A 19,740-nucleotide genomic window follows, 5' to 3' on the forward strand; every position below is an offset into this window, starting at 1 on the left:
CCCGGCCGCCATACTTTAAAAGGAGAACGATCAAAGGACAGCAGCACAATTGTGAGGTACTAGAACAGGTGCCGTGCACACTCTCCACAATAGCGCAGAGGATGGAGGAGTCCAACTCGTGCATTAATGGAATGGTGGCACAGTGCTAAATGGGATAGATTCAGAACGGATCTAGCAGCTCAAAATTGGGCATCCATGAGGCGCTGTGGGCCATCAGCAGCAGCAGAATTGTATTCCACCACAATCTGTAACCTCATGGCCCGGCATATTCCTCACTCTACCATTACCAACAAGCCAGGGGATCAACCCTGGTTCAATGAGGAGTGTAGAAGAGCATGCCAGGAGCAGCACCAGGCATACCTAAAAATGAGGTACCAACCTGGTGAAGCTACAACTCAGGTCTACATGCATGCTAAACAGCGGAAGCAACATGCTATAGACAGAGCTAAGCGATTCCACAACCAACGGATCAGATCAAAGCTCTGCAGTCCTGCCACATCCAGTCGTGAATGGTGGTGGACAATTAAACAACTAACGGGAGGAGGAGGCTCTGCAAACATCCCCATTCTCAATGATGGCGGAGTCCAGCACGTGAGTGCAAAAGACAAGGCTGAAGCGTTTGCAACCATCTTCAGCCAGAAGTGCCGAGTGGATGATCCATCTCAGCCTCCTCCCGATATCCCCACCATCACGGAAGCCAGTCTTCGGCCAATTCGATTCACTCCACGTGATATCAAGAAACGGCTGAGTGCACTGGATACAGCAAAGGCTATGGGCCCCGACAACATCCCAGCTGTAGTGCTGAAGACTTGTGCTCCAGAACTAGCTGCGCCTCTAGCCAAGCTGTTCCAGTACAGCTACAACACTGGCATCTACCCGAAAATGTGGAAAATTGCCCAGGTATGTCCTGTCCACAAAAAGCAGGACAAATCCAATCCGGCCAATTACCGCCCCATCAGTCTACTCTCAATCATCAGCAAAGTGATGGAAGGTGTCGTCGACAGTGCTATCAAGCGGCACTTACTCACCAATAACCTGCTCACCGATGCTCAGTTTGGGTTCCGCCAGGACCACTCGGCTCCAGACCTCATTACAGCCTTGGTCCAAACATGGACAAAAGAGCTGAATTCCAGAGGTGAGGTGAGAGTGACTGCCCTTGACATCAAGGCAGCATTTGACCGAGTGTGGCACCAAGGAGCCCTCGTAAAATTGAAGTCAATGGGAATCAGGGGGAAAACTCTCCAGTGGCTGGAGTCATACCTAGCACAAAGGAAGATGGTAGTGGTTGTTGGAGGCCAATCATCTCAGCCCCAGGGCATTGCTGAAGGAGTTCCTCAGGGCAGTGTCCTAGGCCCAACCATCTTCAGCTGCTTCATCAATGACCTTCCCTCCATCATAAGGTCAGAAATGGGGATGTTCGCTGATGACTGCACAGTGTTCAGTTCCATTCGCAACCCCTCAGATAATGAAGCAGTCCGAGCCCGCATGCAGCAAGACCTGGACAACATCCAGGCTTGGGCTCATAAGTGGCAAGTAACATTCGCGCCAGATAAGTGCCAGGCAATGACCATCTCCAACAAGAGAAAGTCTAACCACCTCCCCTTGACATTCAACGGCATTACCATCGCCGAATCCCCCACCATCAACATCCTGGGGGTCACCATTGACCAGAAACTGAACTGGACCAGCCATATAAATACTGTGGCTACGAGAGCAGGTCAGAGGCTGGGTGTTCTGCGGCGAGTGACTCACCTCCTGACTCCCCAAAGCCTTTCCACCATCTACAAGGCACAAGTCAGGAGTGTGATGGAATACTCTCCACTTGCCTGGATGAGTGCAGCTCCAACAACACTCAAGAAGCTCGACACCATCCAAGATAAAGCAGCCCGCTTGATTGGCACCCCATCCATCACCCTAAACATTCACTCCCTTCACCACCGGCGCACTGTGGCTGCAGTGTGTACCATCCACAGGATGCACTGCAGCAACTCGCCAAGGCTTCTTCGACAGCACCTCCCAAACCCGCGACCTCTACCACCTAGAAGGACAAGAGCAGCAGGCACATGGGAACAACACCACCTGCACGAACCCCTCCAAGTCACACACCATCCCGACTTGGAAATATATCGCCGCTCCTTCATTGTCGCTGGGTCAAAATCCTGGAACTCCCTTCCTAACAGCACTGTGGGAGAACCGTCACCACACGCACTGCAGCGGTTCAAGAAGGCGGTTCACCACCACCTTCTCGAGGGCAATTAGGGATGGGCAATAAATGCTGGCCTCGCCAGCGACGCCCACATCCCGTGAACGAATAAAAAAAATCAAAAAAAAAATCTCTGAGATAGTGTCGCAGGGATCTGAGGGCATCTCTGAGATAATGTTACAGGTAAATCCGGGAATGTCTGCGATGGAGAGAAGGCTAGCGTCCATTGGGCTTCAAGCGCAACTTACAAATGAGTCCATTCAGGCCCTGACAACGGCCGTTTAGACTCAGGTTGAACAACATTCTGCCACCTTAAACAGGCAGACAGATATACTTTACAACTGGGCTTACAAGGCATCATACATGCCCTCCAAACTGTTCTCCAGCAGGGTGGTAGGAGTGATGTGGGCCCAATCCAGGAGAGGGATGATTGCGAAAGGGGACGTGGAAGTGGCGACGCCACTCAAAGCGCTCCCACATCTCACCCATTGCCCTGCTCTCAACCAATACCCACAGTGCTGCCTCCTTTCCAGGTGGCTGAGTCTGTTCCTGTACAGGTGCAGGTGGAGCAGTCTTTGGGGGGGCTCTCAGCAGCTCCAAAACCCAGAGGGCATAGGCCGAAAGCATCTAAGGCAGTCCAGGCGTGAACATGAGCAACCTGCCACTACCTCGACTGCAGCCACAGGGGATGCACCATGTAGAAGTAATAGGAAGCGAAAGGCTAAGGTTTTGTGATCACGAAGGGTATGCACAAGGGTGTCTGACAGTCATGTTTTTCATTTATATTTAATTTTTGTTAAAGTCACATTAAATGTTATGATTCTCACCACTACCATAAGACCATAAGACCAAAAGAGATAGGGGCAGGAGCAGGCCATTTGGCCCCTCGAGCCTGCTCCACCATTTAATGAGATCATGGCTGATCTGATTTTTACCTCAACTCCACTTTCCCGCCTTTTCCCCATATCCTTTGACTCCCTTGCCGATCAAAAATTTGTCTAACTCAGCCTTGAATGTATTCAATGACTCAGCCTCCACAGCTTTTTGGGGTAAAGAATTCCAAAGATTCACGACCCTCTGGGAGAAGAAATTCCTCCTCATTTCCGTCTTAAACAGGCAACCCCTTATTCTGAGACTATGCCCCTAGTTTTAGATTTCCCCATAAGTGGTAGCATCCTCTCAACATCTACCCAATAGAGTCCCCTCAGAATCTTGTATGTTTCAATAAGATTTCCTCTCATTCTTCTAAACTCCAATGAGTATAGACCCAACCTGTTCAATCTTTCCTCATAAGACAACCCTTCCATACCCGGAATCAACCTTCTCTGAACTGCCTCCAATACAAGTATGTCCTTCCTTAAATAAGGGCACCAGAACTGTACGCAGTACTCCAGGTGTGGTCTCACCAGCACCCTGTACAGTTGTAGCATGACTTCCCTGCTTTTATACTCCATCCCCCTAGAAATAAAGGTCAATATTCCGTTTGCCTTCCGGATTACCTGCTGCACCTGTATGTTGACTTTTTGTGTTTCATGTACGAGGACACCCAGATCCCTCTGTACTGCAGCATTTTGTAGTATTTCTCCATTCAAATAATATTTTGCTTTTTTATTTTCCCTCCCAAAGTGGATGACTTCACGTTTTCCCACATTATATTTCATATGCCAAATTTTTGCCCATTTGCTTAACCTGTCAATATCCCTTTGCAAACATTTTGTGTCCTCATCACAACTTGCTTTTCCACCTATCTTTGTATCATCAGCAAATTTCGCCACAAGACACTCTGTTCCTTCATCCAAGTCATTGATATATATTGTAAATAGTTGAGACCCCAGCACTGAGCCCTGCGGCACCCCACTAGTTACAGATTGCCATTTTGAAAATGACCCTTTTATCCTGACTCTTTGTTTTCTGTTAGTTAGCTACTCCTCTATCCATGCCAGTATATTATCCCCAATACCATGAGCTCTTATCTTGTGCAGTAATCTTTTATGTGGCACCTTATCGAATGCCTTTTGGAAGTCCAAACATACTGCATCCATTGGTTCCCCTTTATCCACCCTACCTGTTACTTCCTCAAAGAACTCTAATAAATTTGTCAGACATGATTTCCTCTTCATAAAACCATGTTGACTCTCCTTGATTGTATTATGAGTCTCCAAATGTCCTGCTACTACTTCCTTAATAATGGATTCTAGCATTTTCCCAATGACAGATGTTAGACTAACTGGTCTATAGTTACCTGCTTTCTGTCTCACTCCCTTCTTGAATAGGGGTGTTACGTTTGCGGTTTTCCAATCCGCTGGGACCTTTCCAGAATCTAGTAAATTCTGGAAGATTACAACCAATGCATCCACTATCTCTGTAGCCATTTCCTTTAAGACCCTCGGATGCAAGCCATCAGGTCCAGGGGACTTGTCAGCCTTTAGACCCATTAGTTTACCTGTACTTTTCCTCTAGTGATAATGATTGTTTTTAGTTCCTCCCTCTCCTTTGCCCTTTGATTTTCTACTATTATTGGTATGTTATTAGTGTCTTCTACTGTGAAGACAGATACAAAATATCTGTTCAATTCCTCTGCCTTTTCCTTGTTTCCATTATTATTTCCCCAGTCTCATCCTCTAAGGGACCAATGTTTACTTTAGCTACCCTCTTCCTTTTTATATTCTTGTAGAAGCTTTTACTGTCAGTTTTTATATTTCTTGCTAGTTTACTCTCATAATTTATTTTCTCTCTCTATTATTCTTTTAGTCATCTTTTGCTGGTTTGTAAAGTTTTCCCAATCTTCGGGCTTAACAGTAATCTTTGCCATGTTGTATGCTTTTTCTTTTAACCTGATACCATCCTTGACTTCCTTAGTTATCCATTGTTGGTTCACCCTTTTTGTGGAGTCTTTCCTCCTCACAGGAGAAACTCGCAATTTTTATTGCGAGTCATGAAATATCTTTTTAAATGTTTGCCACTACTTATCCACCATTGTACCATCTAATCTGTTTACCCAGTCCACTTTAGCCAATTCCGCCCTCATTCCTTCATAATTGCCCTTATTTAAGTTTAATGCAGTAGTTTCAGACCCGAGATCCTCGCTCTCAAACTGGATGCGAAATTCTATCATGTTATGATCACTGCTTCTCAAGGGATCCTTTACTTTGAGATTATTAATTAATCCTTTTTCGTTACCCATTACTACTGCCACATTTTGCCCATTCTTAACTGGCTTTTGTGATCGTGCCCTTTCATGCGCTTCACCATGAACGGTGACACTTGATGCCACCCAGTGTGTCACTTTACAGTGGGTGCATGTGTAGTTGCAGGACTATTTTGTGCGAGGGGGACTGGTGTTGGCATTGGTCTTTCCAGGTGAAGAGAGGACTGGACTCTTCTCACTTTCTGATCTTACGAGAACTATTCACAAATGAGTGACTCCCTGGCCTCACGAGCAGCCAGGTGACCCGCTGCTCTGCCCATGGATTCATCCTCCTCCTCCTCCTCCTGCTCCTGCTCCTGCTCCTCCTCAATGGGATTGGCAGATGTCAATGGTGGTTGAGAGGATGGGGCCTCCTCAACCGGTACCCTTCTCTGTTGCACCATGTTGTGCAGGACACGACACACTACTATAATGCGACCCACTCTCTCTGGTGTGTATTGAAGTGCTCCCCCAGAACGATCGAGACACCGAGATCGCATCTTGAGCAGCCGTATCGCATGTTCAATTATAGACCTGGTGGCGATATGGCTGTCGTTCTATGGACGCTGTTGCTCGCTGATGGGGTACTTCAGAGGTCATGAGTCACATGTGCAGGGGGTATCCCTTGTCCCCAAGGAGCCAGCCTTAAGGCTGTTCGGTGCGTGGAAGAGGCTCGGGATGTTGGATTCCCTCAGAATGAAGGAATTGTGGCAGCTGCCAGGGAATCTAGAGCACACGTGAAGGAATCTTTTGCGGAGGTCACAATCGAGCTGAGTGTTGATGGAGTGGTCCCTTTTCTGTTGATGAACAGTCCTTGCTCATGTGGAGGTGCTCGGAGTGTTATATGGGTGCAATCGATTGCACCCTGTACCCGTCAGAAGTCAGCCACAGAATGGAATCCCATTGCCCTCTCCATCTGGCTGAGATCGTCCATGGGGAAGTTGACATATTGCGAGGCTCTACGAAACAAGCTGTCAGTGACCTGCCTTACGCACTTGTGTGCAGACAGCTGAGAGACCCCGACGATGTCACCGGTGGCACCCTGGAATGATCCGGAGGTGAAGAAGTTAAGGGCAGTGGTGGCTTTAACAGTGATGGCTAATGAAATGCCGCTCGGCCCAGTCGGGAGCAGCTTGGCATGAAGGAGGCTGCAGATGTCTGCGACCACCTGGCGACTCACTCAGCCTCCATATCACTGCTCTGCAGAGAGGTCTAGGAAGCTGAGCCTCGGTCTGTAGTCCCTTTGACGAGGGTAATGCCTCCTGCGACGTCGCACCCTCTGTTGTTGCCCTCTGTGCCCTTGTGCAGGTCCCTGTGGCGCAGCACTTTGTTGTGGAGCTCCAAGTGGCAGAAGTGCACGCCGTGCCTGGCGAGGATGGTGATGTTGCTCATCCTTGGATGTAGTGGTGAATGCAGCCATCACGCCCCCCCATCCTGATGGTGTCAGTTTGAGGGGGTCCAAAAAGTTGGTAAATATGCGCAAACAGTTGAACTCTGAGTGGAAACCAAGAATTTTCAGTCTAAACGCAAAGAACTCCCAGCCAAAAGTTTGTCTGAGAGAACTGAGTGTTTTGCTGCAATAACTGACCTTTTATCCCCATCTGTCAAACAGGCTGCCGGCTGAAACACGTCTCCTACAACATGGAGAGTTTCACACGGCACGGGAAACACGCTGAGGTTGAATGAAAATTGCTCCCCTGCCTCAATCACCATGAAAATAACAACTTCAACAACATTAATAAGTGCTTTAAATATCAGCCCGGAGGTTTGAATTGCCGTCGGGACTTCCGCATACCAGAAGTGCGCACACACACATGCGTCTGTGTGAGACGCGGAAGTCGGCGGGTTGGAGCTGGCTTCCTTACCTGCTCAGGATTTTCCCGGTTTTCCCAGCTCACCGCCGCCACCCCCCCTCCAAAGCACTATCGCTTCGATTTGAAAATCAAGCCCTTTGTATCCGTTTTAACAGAAAAGAGAGCAAAATACCAGTGTTACAAGGGAACCTAAAAATAAGTCAAGGGGAGGAACTTAGTGGATATCATATAAATAATGCAGAAAATAATGGGACTTATGATAGACAAATCTCCAGGACCTTATGGTTTCCACCCCAGGATATTAAAAGAATTAGGGGAAGAAATTGCACGTGTGTTAGTCATAATTTTCCAAAGCTTTCTAGATTCAGGAATTGTGTCTTTGGATTGGAAAATTGCAAATGTCACTACATTATGTAAGAAGGGGGAGGGAGGGATAAACCACGTAACTACAGGCCTGTCAGTTTAACATCAGTTGTGGGGAAATTACTGGAACCTATCATCAGGGGCAGTAACTGACCACTTGGACAGGTATGAGCTGATCAAAGAGAGTCAGCATGGATTTGTGACGGGTAGGTCACGTCTGATTAATCTAGTTGAATTTTCTGAGGCGGTCACTGCCACGGTGGATAAGGGAGTGTCTATGGATATTGCCTATGAGGACTTCAGGAAGGTATTTGATAAGGTTCTGCACAAGAAATTATTAGCAAAAATAAAAGCACATGGAATTGAAGATAACCTTGTGACATAGGTCGGTAATTGATTGGGAGGTAGGAGACAAAGAGGAGGGATAAAGTGATCGTTCTCTGATTGGCAGGATATGACAAATGCTGTTCCGCAGGGATATGTACTAGGGCTCAGCTTTTCATAATATATAAAAATGACTTGGATGAAGGAATAGAGACTTCCAAATTTGCAGATGACATTAAATTAGGAGGCATAGTAAGTTATGTAGATGTGAGCAGGCAGTTACAAAGGGACATAGTCAGATTAAGCGAGTGGGCAAAACTATGGCAGATGGAATTCAACATGGGGCAGTGTAAGGTCATCCACTTTGGACCTGAGAAAGACAAATCAGAATATTTTCTTAATGGGGAGAAACTATGAGCTGTGGAGGAGCAAAGCGATTTAGGCATCAATGTACACAAATCACTAAATGTTACTGCACAGGTATAAAAGCAATCAAAAGTGCTAATAGTGGCCTTTGCCTCAAGTGAGTTAGAAGTCACGCTTTAATTGTACAGAGCCTTGGTCAGACCCCATCAGATGTATTGTCCTTGGAGATGGTAGACTGCAGATTCACCAGAATGATACAGAATGCATAAACTTGGTTTTTGTTCCTTTGGGTTTAGAAGGTTGAGAGGTGTTCTAATCAAGGTATTTAAAATGATAAAGGAATTTGAAAGGGTAGATACAGAGAAACTATTTCCTATGGGGAAATCCAGAACATGGGGACATAATCGTAAAATTAGAGCTCGGCCAATTAGAAGTGAAATCAGGGAGCAGTTTTTCACACAAAGGATAGTGGGAATCTGGAACTTGCTCCCCAAAAGCTATGGATGCTGGGTCAATTGAAATTTTCAAGACTGAGATTGATAGATTTTTGTTCAGTGAGGGTATCAAGGGATATGGAGAAAAGGTGGGTAAATGGATTTGAGCGACAGATCAGCCATGATATAACCGAATGGTGGAACAGGCTCGAGAGGAGCAATGGCCTACTCTTCTTCCTATATTCCTCTATAATGGATGTCCAAAGCTGCAAGCATAATCATTGCCTTGTACAAATTTATCTTTACATTTTTGCTCTTGTACTCAATGCTCTTATTCTTTTTTTTTATTCGTTCATGGGATGTGGTCGTCGCTGGCAAGGCCAGAATTTATTGCCCATCCCTAATTGCCCTTGAGAAGGTGGTGGTGAGCCGCCTTCTTAAACCGCTGTAGTTCGTGTGGTGAAGGTTCTCCCATAGTGCTGTTAGGAAGGGAGTTCCAGGATTTTGACTCAGCGACGATGAAGGAACGGCGATATATTTCCAAGTCAGGATGGTGTGTGACTTGGAGGGGAATGTGCAGGTGGTGTTGTTCCCATGTGCCTGCTGCTTTTGTCCTTCTAGGTGGTAGAAGTCGCAGGTTTGGGAGGTGCTGTCAAAGAAGCCTTGGCAAGTTGCTGCAGTGCATCCTGTGGATGGTACACACTGCAGCCACAGTGCGCCGGTGGTGAAGGGAATGAATGTTTAGGGTGGTGGATGGGGTGCCAATCCTGCAGGCTGCTTTATCCTGGATGGTGTCGAGCTTCTTGAGTGTTGTTGGAGCTGCACTCATCCAGGCAAGTGGAGAATATTCCATGACACTCCTGACTTGTGCCTTGTCGATGGTGGAAAGGCTTTGGGGAGTCAGGAGGTGAGTAACTTGCCACAGAATACCCAGCCTCTGACCTGCTCTTGTAGCCACAGTATTTATGTGGCTGGTCCAGTTAAGTTTCTGGTCAATGGTGACCCCCAGGGATGTTGATGGTGGGGGATTCAGCAATGGTAATGGCGTTGAATGTCAAGGGGAGGTGGTTAGACTCTCTCTTGTTGGAGATGGTCGTTGCCTGGCACTTGTCTGGCGCGAATGTTACTTGCCACTTATCAGCCCAAGCCTGGATGTTTTCCAGGTCTTGCTGCATGCGGGCTCGGACTGCTTCATTATCTGAGGGGTTGCGAATGGAACTGAACAATGTGCAATCATCAGCGAACATCCCCATTTCTAACCTTATGATGGAGGGAAGGTCATTGATGAAGCAGCTAAAGATGGTTGGGCCTAGGACACTGCCCTGAGGAACTCCTGCAGCAATGTCCTGGGGCTGAGAAGATTGACCTCCAACAACCACTACCATCTTCCTTTGTGCTAGGTATGACTCCAGCCACTGGAGAGTTTTCCCCCTGATTCCCATTGACTTCAATTTTACTTGGGCTCCTTGGTGCCACATCCAGTCAAATGCTGCCTTGATGTCAAGGGCAGTCACTCTCACCTCACCTCTGGAATTCAGCTCTTTTGTCCATGTTTGGACCAAGGCTGTAATGAGGTCTGGAGCCGAGTGGTCCTGGCGGAACTGAGCATCGGTGAGCAGGTTATTGGTGAGTAAGTGCCGCTTCATAGCTCTGCGATAACACCTTCCATCACTTTGCTGATGATTGAGAGTAGACTGATGGGGCGGTAATTGGCCGGATTGGATCTGTCCTGCTTTTTGTGGACAGGACATACCTGGGCAATTTTCCACATTGTCGGGTAGATGCCAGTGTTGTCGCTGTACTGGAACAGCTTGGCTAGAGGCGCAGCTAGTTCTGGAGCACAAGTCTTCAGCACTACAGCTGGGATGTTGTCGGGGCCCATAGCCTTTGCTGTATCCAGTGCACTCAGCCGTTTCTTGATATCACGTGAAGTGAATCAAATTGGCTGGAGACTGGCTTCTGTGATGATGGGGATATCGGGAGGAGGCTGAGATGGATCATCCACTCGGCACTTCTGGCTGAAGATGGTTGCAAACGCTTCAGCCTTGTCTTTTGCACTCACGTGCTGGACTCCGCCATCATTGAGGATGGGGATGTTTACAGAGCATCCTCCTCCTGTTAGTTGTTTAATTGTCCACCACCGTTCATGACTGGGTGTGGCAGGACTGCAGAGCTTTGATCTGATCCGTTGGTTGTGGAATCACTTAGCTCTGTCTATAGCATGTTGCTTCCGCTGCTTAGCATGCATGTAGTCCTGAGTTGTAGCTTCACCAGGTCGGCATCTCATTTTTAGGTATGCCTGGTACTGCTCCTGGCATGCTCTTCTACACTCCTCATTGAACCAGGACTGATCCTCTGGCTTGTTGGTAATGGTAGAGTGAGGAATATGCCGGGCCATGAGGTTACAGATTGTGCTGGAATACAATTCTGCTGCTGCTGATGACCCACAGCACCTCATGGATGTCCAGTTTTGAGCTGCTAGATCTGTTCTGAATCTATCCCATTTAGCATGGTGGTAGTGCCACACAACACGTTGGATGGTGTCCTCAGTGCAAAGACGGGACTTCGTCTCCACGAGGACTGTGCGGTGGTCACTCCTACCAATACTGTCATGGACAGATGCATTTGCGACAGGTGGATTGGTGAGGACGAGGTCAAGTACGTTTTTCCCTCATGTTGGTTCGCTCACCACCTGCCTCAGGCCCAGTCTGGCAGCTGTATCTTTCATGACTCGGCCAGCTCGGTCAGTGGTGGTGCTAATGAGCCACTCTTGGTGATGGACATTGAAGTCCCCGACCCAGAGTATATTCTGTGCCCTAGCTACCCTCAGTGCTTCCTCCAGGTGATGTTCAACATGGAGGAGGACTGATTCATCAGCTGAGGGAGGGCGGTAGGTGGTAATCAGCAGGAGGTTTCCTTGCCCATGTTTGACCTGATGCCATGAGATTTCATGGGGTCCAGAGTCAATGTTGAGGACTCCCAGGGCCACTCCCTCCTGACTGTATATCACTGGACCGCCACCTCTGGTGGATCTGTCCTGCCGGTGGGACAGGACATACCCAGGAATGGTGATGGAAGAATCAGGGACATTGGCTGAAAGGTATGATTCTGTGAGTATGGCTCTGTCAGGCTGTTGCTTGACTGGTCTGTGGGACAGCTCTCCCAATTTTGGCACATGTCCCCAGCTGTTAGTGAGGAGGACTTTGCAGGGTTGACTGGGCTTGGTTTGCCTTTGTCGTGTCCGGTGCCATAGTTGTCCGATGCCGGGTGGTCCATCCGGTTATATTCTTATTATGACTTTTTTTAGCGAGATTTTACAACTGAGTGGCTTGCTAGGTCATTTCAGAGGGCAATTAAGAATCAACCACATTGCTGTGGGTCTGGAGTCACATCTCGGCCAGACCAGGTAAGAACAGCAGGTTTCCTCCCCTAAAGGACATTAGTGAACCAGATGGGCTTTTACAATAATCCGGTAGTTTCATGGCCACCATTACTGGTATTAGTATTGTAATTCCAGATTTTATTTAATTAATTGAATTTAAATTCCCCAGCTGCCGTGGCAGGATTTGAACTCATGACTCCAGATTATTCGTCTCGGCCTCTGGATTACTCGTCCAGTAACATAACCACTATGCTACCATAATCAAATAGCCCAAATGCTATCGACCTTTTTTATGGCTTTATTTACTTAGACTTGCACTAGTGTAAAAACCCAAAAATGTAATGCTAGAGCTACTGAATAATATTAATGAATAGAAGTTAGGTTGGTTAATCATGTCTTTTTTACATTTTTTAATGGGTGAGTTAATTCTGTGACATTTTGTTTACCTTACTGGGGGAACTTGTTCCATCAGGATTCATCTGCAATAATGCTCATTGTGTGCTTCTGGATTGTCTTGACAGCATCTAACTAATCAAGTAACAGCTAAGAATGTTAATCCAGCTCCTGAGAGAGGGAAATTGTAGAAATTTAACCACAGCAGTAAATTTGTATGGCCTAATTTATTTACACAGCCATTTATGGATTTCGAAAGATTGGTTTCAATCTATAAGTTCTTATGTGTGTAGTAAACTTGAGTTTGGAAATCAGACAGAAAGATTAAATTACAACTGCAGTTTTATAAAATTGTGTATTTCATGTTGGAGACATATTTAAATTAATTTCTTGATTTGTTCTGGACTTCTTTGTATCTATAACGATTTATTTAAAAAACAGAATCTTGAGATCTCTAATTTCTCATGAGGGAAATTGAAATATACAGCTAAGCAGTCCAGCCGGGCTTTTAAACAGTTGACCGATCATCCATTTAAAGTGCCCATGGACAGAGCACTGCTCAATTGATTAAAGTGGCAGTGAGCTCAGTGCAACAAGCTGTATGAAGCACCAGTGGCAGCTGGTGAGGTGGGTGCTTAGTCTCTGGTGAAACCTGTGTTCTCAGGCAGCCCTCTCCCACTAATATCGACATTGAACCCAATAATGTAACAATTGTAGCAAAATCCATGTTGAACAGATACTGTGCCAAAGAGGTTAGCTGCTCTATCATTGAATTAACTCCAGTTCAGTGGGTGAGCTTCTCGCACCAGGCCGTTTTAATTGCTCCCAGTGGAACACTGCTGCGTCTTTCTCTGAAAGCTCATTAATAAGCCCTTAATAAGCAACAGCAGATTTTTCAAAAAGATTTTATGAATTCCATTCCCCTTTTCTGGGTAGAAAATAGAAAGCAGAGCAGAAAAAGGATAAAAACTGTCAGTTTCAGCTTATCTCAGTTTTCCACTGGTTTTAACATCTGTCTCCACCTTTGCTGTTTATCAATGGAGGAACCAGTCCCACTTTAAAATCAAAAAGAAAATACAAACAATACAATTTGCTACATCAAAGGTATTGTTAATATGATCATTAGCATTTATGGTAGCATAGTCACTGAGGTTATCACGTTTTGGTCATACTTCTGTGATAACAAGTTAATACTGTTATTCAATCAGGTTTTATCCAGTTCTTCAGCAGCGCCAAAGGTTGCATGCCAGTCCAATCATAGAAACAACTCGTAGACAACCAAGCCTCCATTCTGATGTTATTTCCCTCTTTTTGGCCTTTCAATTGAATTAAGGCTGTAAAACCGCTCAATTATGAAAGCATATGACAGATTAAAAACATAAATATCTACAATAAAGAAATAAATATAATAATTGGTACAGTGCCAGTTTAGAGACTTGTTTGCTTGTCAAGCAATAAATGTCTCACATATAGGATTATAAACTGATTTATTATCTAAATTGCCAACAATGGTACTACTTTCAAAAGTCAGAATATATTCTTATTCTTCCTGCCCACCTGTTAGCAGTCACTCACTCTCTTTTCTATCATTCTCACTATTCCATCTCTCTCCTAATCTATCATCTTTACATGTTTTTTTTATTCGTTCATGGGATGTGGGCGTCACTGGCGAGGCCAGCATTTATTGCCCATCCCTAATTGCTCTTGAGAAGGTGGTGGTGAGCCACCTTCTTGAACCGCTGCAGTCCGTGTGGTGAAGGTTCTCCCACAGTGCTGCTAGGGAGGGAGTTCCATGATTTTGACCCAGTGACGATGAAGGAACGGCGATATATTTCCAAGTCGGGATGGTGTGTGATTTGGAGGGGAACGTGCAGGTGGTGTTGTTCCCATGTGCATGCTGCTCTTGTCCCCAAACTCTGCCTCTGTTCCAGATTATTTCCCTCCTCTCCATCGTTTTTGTCTCTTAGTTTATAACTTTACTCACACTGCTCATTGTCCCTAATTTTGCTCCTATCTTTTTTGCTGCTGTATTTCTTTCCATATGTACCTTACTTTATTGTATCCATTTCATTTCTCTATCCTAGTCACCACGCTCCATTTTATGAAACTCTTTGATTTGAACAAATTAAACAACACATGCTGAGCACACATGATTACCAGTGAAGCATACCCATAACAGTTAAAAAAGAAACACACATTTTCAAACTACAAAACAAATTAAGCAACTTGAATAAAATCCATGTCTTGATAAATATTAACTATGGAAAACAAATCACAAATTTGTACTGCAAAAATGATATAGAATAAATAATAGGTAGCCCAAAGTGATTACAAAGCAATTGTGATAGTGAAGCTTGAATACTTTATTACTGTTATCTCTAGACCTGATATTAGATTATTGCTTTATAATGACTCTTGTATCTATATTTCTTTTTTTAAGAGTATGTGATTTCTAATTCCATTAATTTTTATTTCTCCCCTTCCTGGGCTGTACAGCTCCTGCAGAAAAAAATTACTAAGCAAATTTGCAATATCTTATCACAACATATAGATTCTGAACCAACTTTTTCTTCTGCTTATTACTGTAATAATACCTACTCACAAATAACCTTCTCACCAAGGCTCAGTTTATCTTCTGCCAGGACCATTCAGCTACAGACTTCATCAAAGTCTTGATCCAAACATGGATGCAAGAGCTAAATGCCACAGTAGAGATGAGCACAGCTCCCCTGGTGTCAGCCTTGGTTCAGTGGTAGCATTCTTGCCTCTAAGGCAGAAGATTGTGGGTTCAAATACCACTCTGGAGACTTAAGCACATAATCTAGGCTGGCACTTCATTGCACTACTGTGGAAATGCTGCATTATTGGAGGTATTGTCTTTTAGATGACATGTTAAAACAAGGCCCCTCAGGTGGACGTTAAAGATCCCACTGCACTATTCAAAAGGGAGTTCCTCTGGCCAACATTTATCCCTCAACCAACACCTAAAACAGATGATCTGCTCATTCTGTTTGTGGGGCCTTGCTATGTGCAAATGGTTGCCATATTTCTTCAGTGACTACATTTCAAAAGTACTTCATCGGTTGTAAAGCGTTTTGGGATGGCCTGAGGTCATGAAAGGCGCTATGTAAATACAAGTCTATCCTTCTTCCTTTCTTAACATCAAGGCACCATTTGACCAAGTATGGCATCAAGACACTGTAGCAAAACTGAAGTCGCTGGTAGTCAAGGGGGAAACCTTCCTGTAGCTTGAGTCATACCTGACACAAGATGGTTGTGATTGTGAAAGGTTAGACATAGTTGTCAAAGGCTGCACTAATCCAGGCAAGTGGTTAGTACTCCATTACACTCCTGACTAGAGCTTTGTAAGCTTTGAGGGGTTAGAACATGAGTCACTCATCATAAGAGTCCTTCCCTCTGCCCTGCTCTTGTAGCCATATTGTTGATATTGCCGGTCCAGTTCAGTTTCTGAGAGCTTGCTGTATGCAAATTGGTTGCTGCAATTCCTTCATTTCAAAAGTACTTCATTGGTTGTAAAGCACTTTGGGATGTCCTGAGTCATTGGTGACTATCAAGATGTTGACGGTAGGAAATTCAGCAATGGTGGTGCCGCTGAAGGTCAAGAGATGGTTAGACTTTCTCTTTTTCAAGATGCACATTACCTGGCACTTCCGTGGTACACATATTACCTGCATTTGTCAACCCGTGCCTGGATGTTGTCTAAGTCCTGCTATAGACTGCAATGGGCTGCTTTATTATCAGAGGATTATGAATGGAGCTAAACACTGTGGATTTATCAGCAAATAGGCCCACTCCTGAACTTCGGATAGAGGGAAGGACATTGATAAAGCAACTGAAGTTGCATGGGCACAGGACGCTAACCTCAGGAACTCCTGCAGCGATGTCCTGAGGCTGTGATGATTTGCCTCCAACAGCTATAACCGCATTTCTGAGTGGCAGGTATGGCTCTAACAACTGTAGAGTTTTTCCCTTGACTTCACTGACCTCAATTTTGCTCGCGCCCCTTGGTGCCATACTCGGTCAAATGCTGCCTTGATCTCAAGGGAAGCTACTCTCACCTCTCCTCCGGCATTCAGCTCCTGTGTCCATGTCTGTATCAAAACTGTGATGCGGTGGAGCCGAATGATTCTGGCAAACCCAAACTGAGCATTGGTAAGCAGGTTATTGGTGAGTAGGTGTTATTTGATGGCATTATTGATAACTCTTTCCATCACTTTGCTGATGATTGGGAGAAGGCTGGCAGGGTGGTAATTGACCCGATTAGATTTGTCTTGCTTTTTTACAGATAGGACATACTGAGAAATGTTCCACATTGCTGGGTAGATGCCAGTGTTATTGTTGCACTGGAAAAGTTTGGTTGAGGTGTATCTAGTTCTGATTTGCAAATATTAAGCACTGCAGCCTTGATGGGCTCATGGCCTTCCCTGTGCCCAGTGCAATCAGCTGCTTCTTAATATATTATGTAGAGTGAACCAAATTGGCTGAAACTTGGCATCTACAATGGTGAGGACCTCGGGAGGGGCCTCAGTAGGATCATCCACTTGGCATTTTGGAAGACGACACTTGCAAACATTTCACCCTTGTCTCTCGCACTCATGTGCTGTGCATCAACATGGTTGAGGATAATGATGTTCATGGTGCTTCCTCCTTTCGTTAGTTGTCTAATATTCCACCACCATTCTTGACTGGATATGATGGGGCTTACAGAGCTTTGCTCTGATCTGTTGGTTGTGGGATTGCTTAGCCTTATCTATAGCCTGCTGCTTTTGGTATTCAGCATGCAGGTTGCCTCTTGTTGTAGCTTCACTAGATTATTTTGTAAGGTCTTGCATCATTTTGTGAGTGCTGACAGGCTATTCCACAATGGAGAAGTATCATACCTAATCATGATCCTATGTTTATCCAGATATGTGCACTTCCAAGCCAGGGGATACTGGATAGCAATTAGAAATAAGGACTCTGACTGACTTTCCCTTCCATAACCTAGAGGCACTGGGGCCAATTAGGCACTCATAGCGCTGTCCCACCTTAGATCAGCTAATCCAGCTCAATCAGGAATCAAACCTGGGAACTTACTAGTGTAAGTGGTTTAACTACTCACAAGATAAACTTGTTGACCCATCAATGTAACTTGTAGAGAAAATAGATATAAATGAGGACACAGGATGTGAAGTTCCTGCAGATAACAGTTTGAGAATGGGCGAGTACTGCAAAAAGGGTGTGAGTGCTATGTGTATCTTACTTGTAAAGAATCAAAATCTAGTTTCCTTGCAGCTTGAAAAACAATTAAACTTTTGAAAACTGCTTTAGGAACATAGGAACAGGAGTAGGCCATTTAGCCCCTCGAGCCTGTTCCGCCATTCATTGAGATCACGGCTGATCTGTGACCTAACTCCACATACCCGCCTTAGCCCCATATCCCTTAATATCTTTGGTTAACAAAAATCTATCAATCTCAGATTTAAAATTAAGAATTGAGCTAGCATCAACTGCCGTTTGCAGAAGAGGGTTCCAAACTTGTACCACCCTTTGCGTGCAGAAGTGTTTCCTAACTTCAGTTCCCCTTAATATCTTGAAAACTTCGATCAAATCACCCCTTAATCTTCTAAATTCTAGGGAATACAACCCTAGTTTGTGTAATCTTTCCTTATAATTTAACCCTTGGAGTCCAGGTATCATTCTAGTAAATCTATGCTACACTCCCTCCAACACCAATATATCCTTCCTAAGGTGCGATGCCCAGAACTGAACACAGTACTCCAGACATAGTCTAACCAGGACTTTGTATAGCTGTAGCATAACTTCTACCCCCTTGTATTCTAGTCCTCTAGATATAAAGGCCAGCATTCCATTAGCCTTTTTGATTATTTTCTGCACCTGTCCATGGCATTTTAATGATTTATGTACATGGACCCCTAAATCTCTAATCAACTGGAATAGTTTATGTCTGAAGGTGCTTTAGTATCCATTTTTTTGATGGAGGCTGCAGGGATTCATAATTTTCTGGTCCTACTTTGTATTCTGGTGAAAATTATGATTTTTCATGTTACATTATATTTGATTCACAATGTTGCATGTCTTTATTATAAAATAAAGTGGTTCCCAAAGGCCAAATGAAGTTGATTTTTCATTTGTATTCTATAGGACAAAACCTGAATTTCTTTGCCAAATATTTTTAATTGGTAGCTGACATGTTAGGATAATTAAGGAATATATTTTCAAAAGAATACTCTTTGAATAGACTTAAAATGTATATTTTTGTGATGTTACAGTTAAAAAGACACACAAGATCATCACTGCAAATATTGGTATAGTAAACAAACCTCATAATGTTTTAGAGTAGTACTTCTGAGCTGCAATTACATCTATTCAGTGTAAGTGCTACAGCTCTCACTCTATTGATAAAAAGCTAAATTAATAGTTATAGATCAGGCAGTCTTCCATTAGAGAGCTCCCATGAGTCAAATTGACATTTTGAAATTGGATTGGCATTGCAGATTATAAACCCGCAGACAGGCCAGTAGGTTCTTTAATATTTATACAATTTCTAAATTTACCAAATATCACAAAATATATTACATAGGGTTTTTTTTAAACAAGCAGTAAAATCTGCTTTCTGGCTCGAGACTAAAGTTGCACAAAGAATTTCACATTAATCTAAATGTTGAGCATTATGCTTAAAAAGTAATTGGCTGCATGCAATTCATAAAACTGTCAAGCTAAGTTTGACCACTTAATATAATTCAGAATTCCTTTCATCTAAGGTCAACGATTAAAACATTATTATTACATAGCACATTTAATAGTGTTCAGATTTTTGTGCAGCAACCAACTAAAAGCTGATAATAAAATATCCTTTTATATTTCTCAGATCAGAAGTACTTTTATGTGTGTGACTCACAAATCACATCGTACACTGTGAAGTTCGTGTCCTTTGAACTTCACTATTTGTGATGCTTTCAGAATAACCAGAAACATACTTTCATTGACCAGGACTTTTCCTATTATAGGCAAATGCAAGACAATTGCAGTTTCATTGCAAAGCAGGTTCTGCAGATCACTAATGATAGCAGCTCTATTATACACGAGTTATACAATGCATTTTCTGTTGCATGGCTGATCTTCGACCTCAAACCCCTTTGTACTCCAACCCCTTTGCAATAAAAGTCAACATGCTATTTGCCTTTCTAATTGCTTGCTGTACCTGCATGCTAACATTTTATGTTTCTTGTACAAGGACACTCAAATCTCTC

At 44.3% G+C, this 19,740-nt stretch overlaps 1 protein-coding gene across 3 annotated transcripts in view; it reads right to left on the reverse strand.

Moving 5' to 3' along the window:
- The window catches only part of nsg2 (neuronal vesicle trafficking associated 2), a 90,811-nt gene that overhangs the window by 38,597 nt on the left and 32,474 nt on the right, over positions 1-19,740 (reverse strand). The gene's annotated exons all lie outside the window — the stretch shown is intronic.

Source organism: Heptranchias perlo, chromosome 14 (assembly GCF_035084215.1).
Source record: "Heptranchias perlo isolate sHepPer1 chromosome 14, sHepPer1.hap1, whole genome shotgun sequence".
Taxonomy (NCBI): Eukaryota; Metazoa; Chordata; class Chondrichthyes; order Hexanchiformes; family Hexanchidae; genus Heptranchias; species Heptranchias perlo.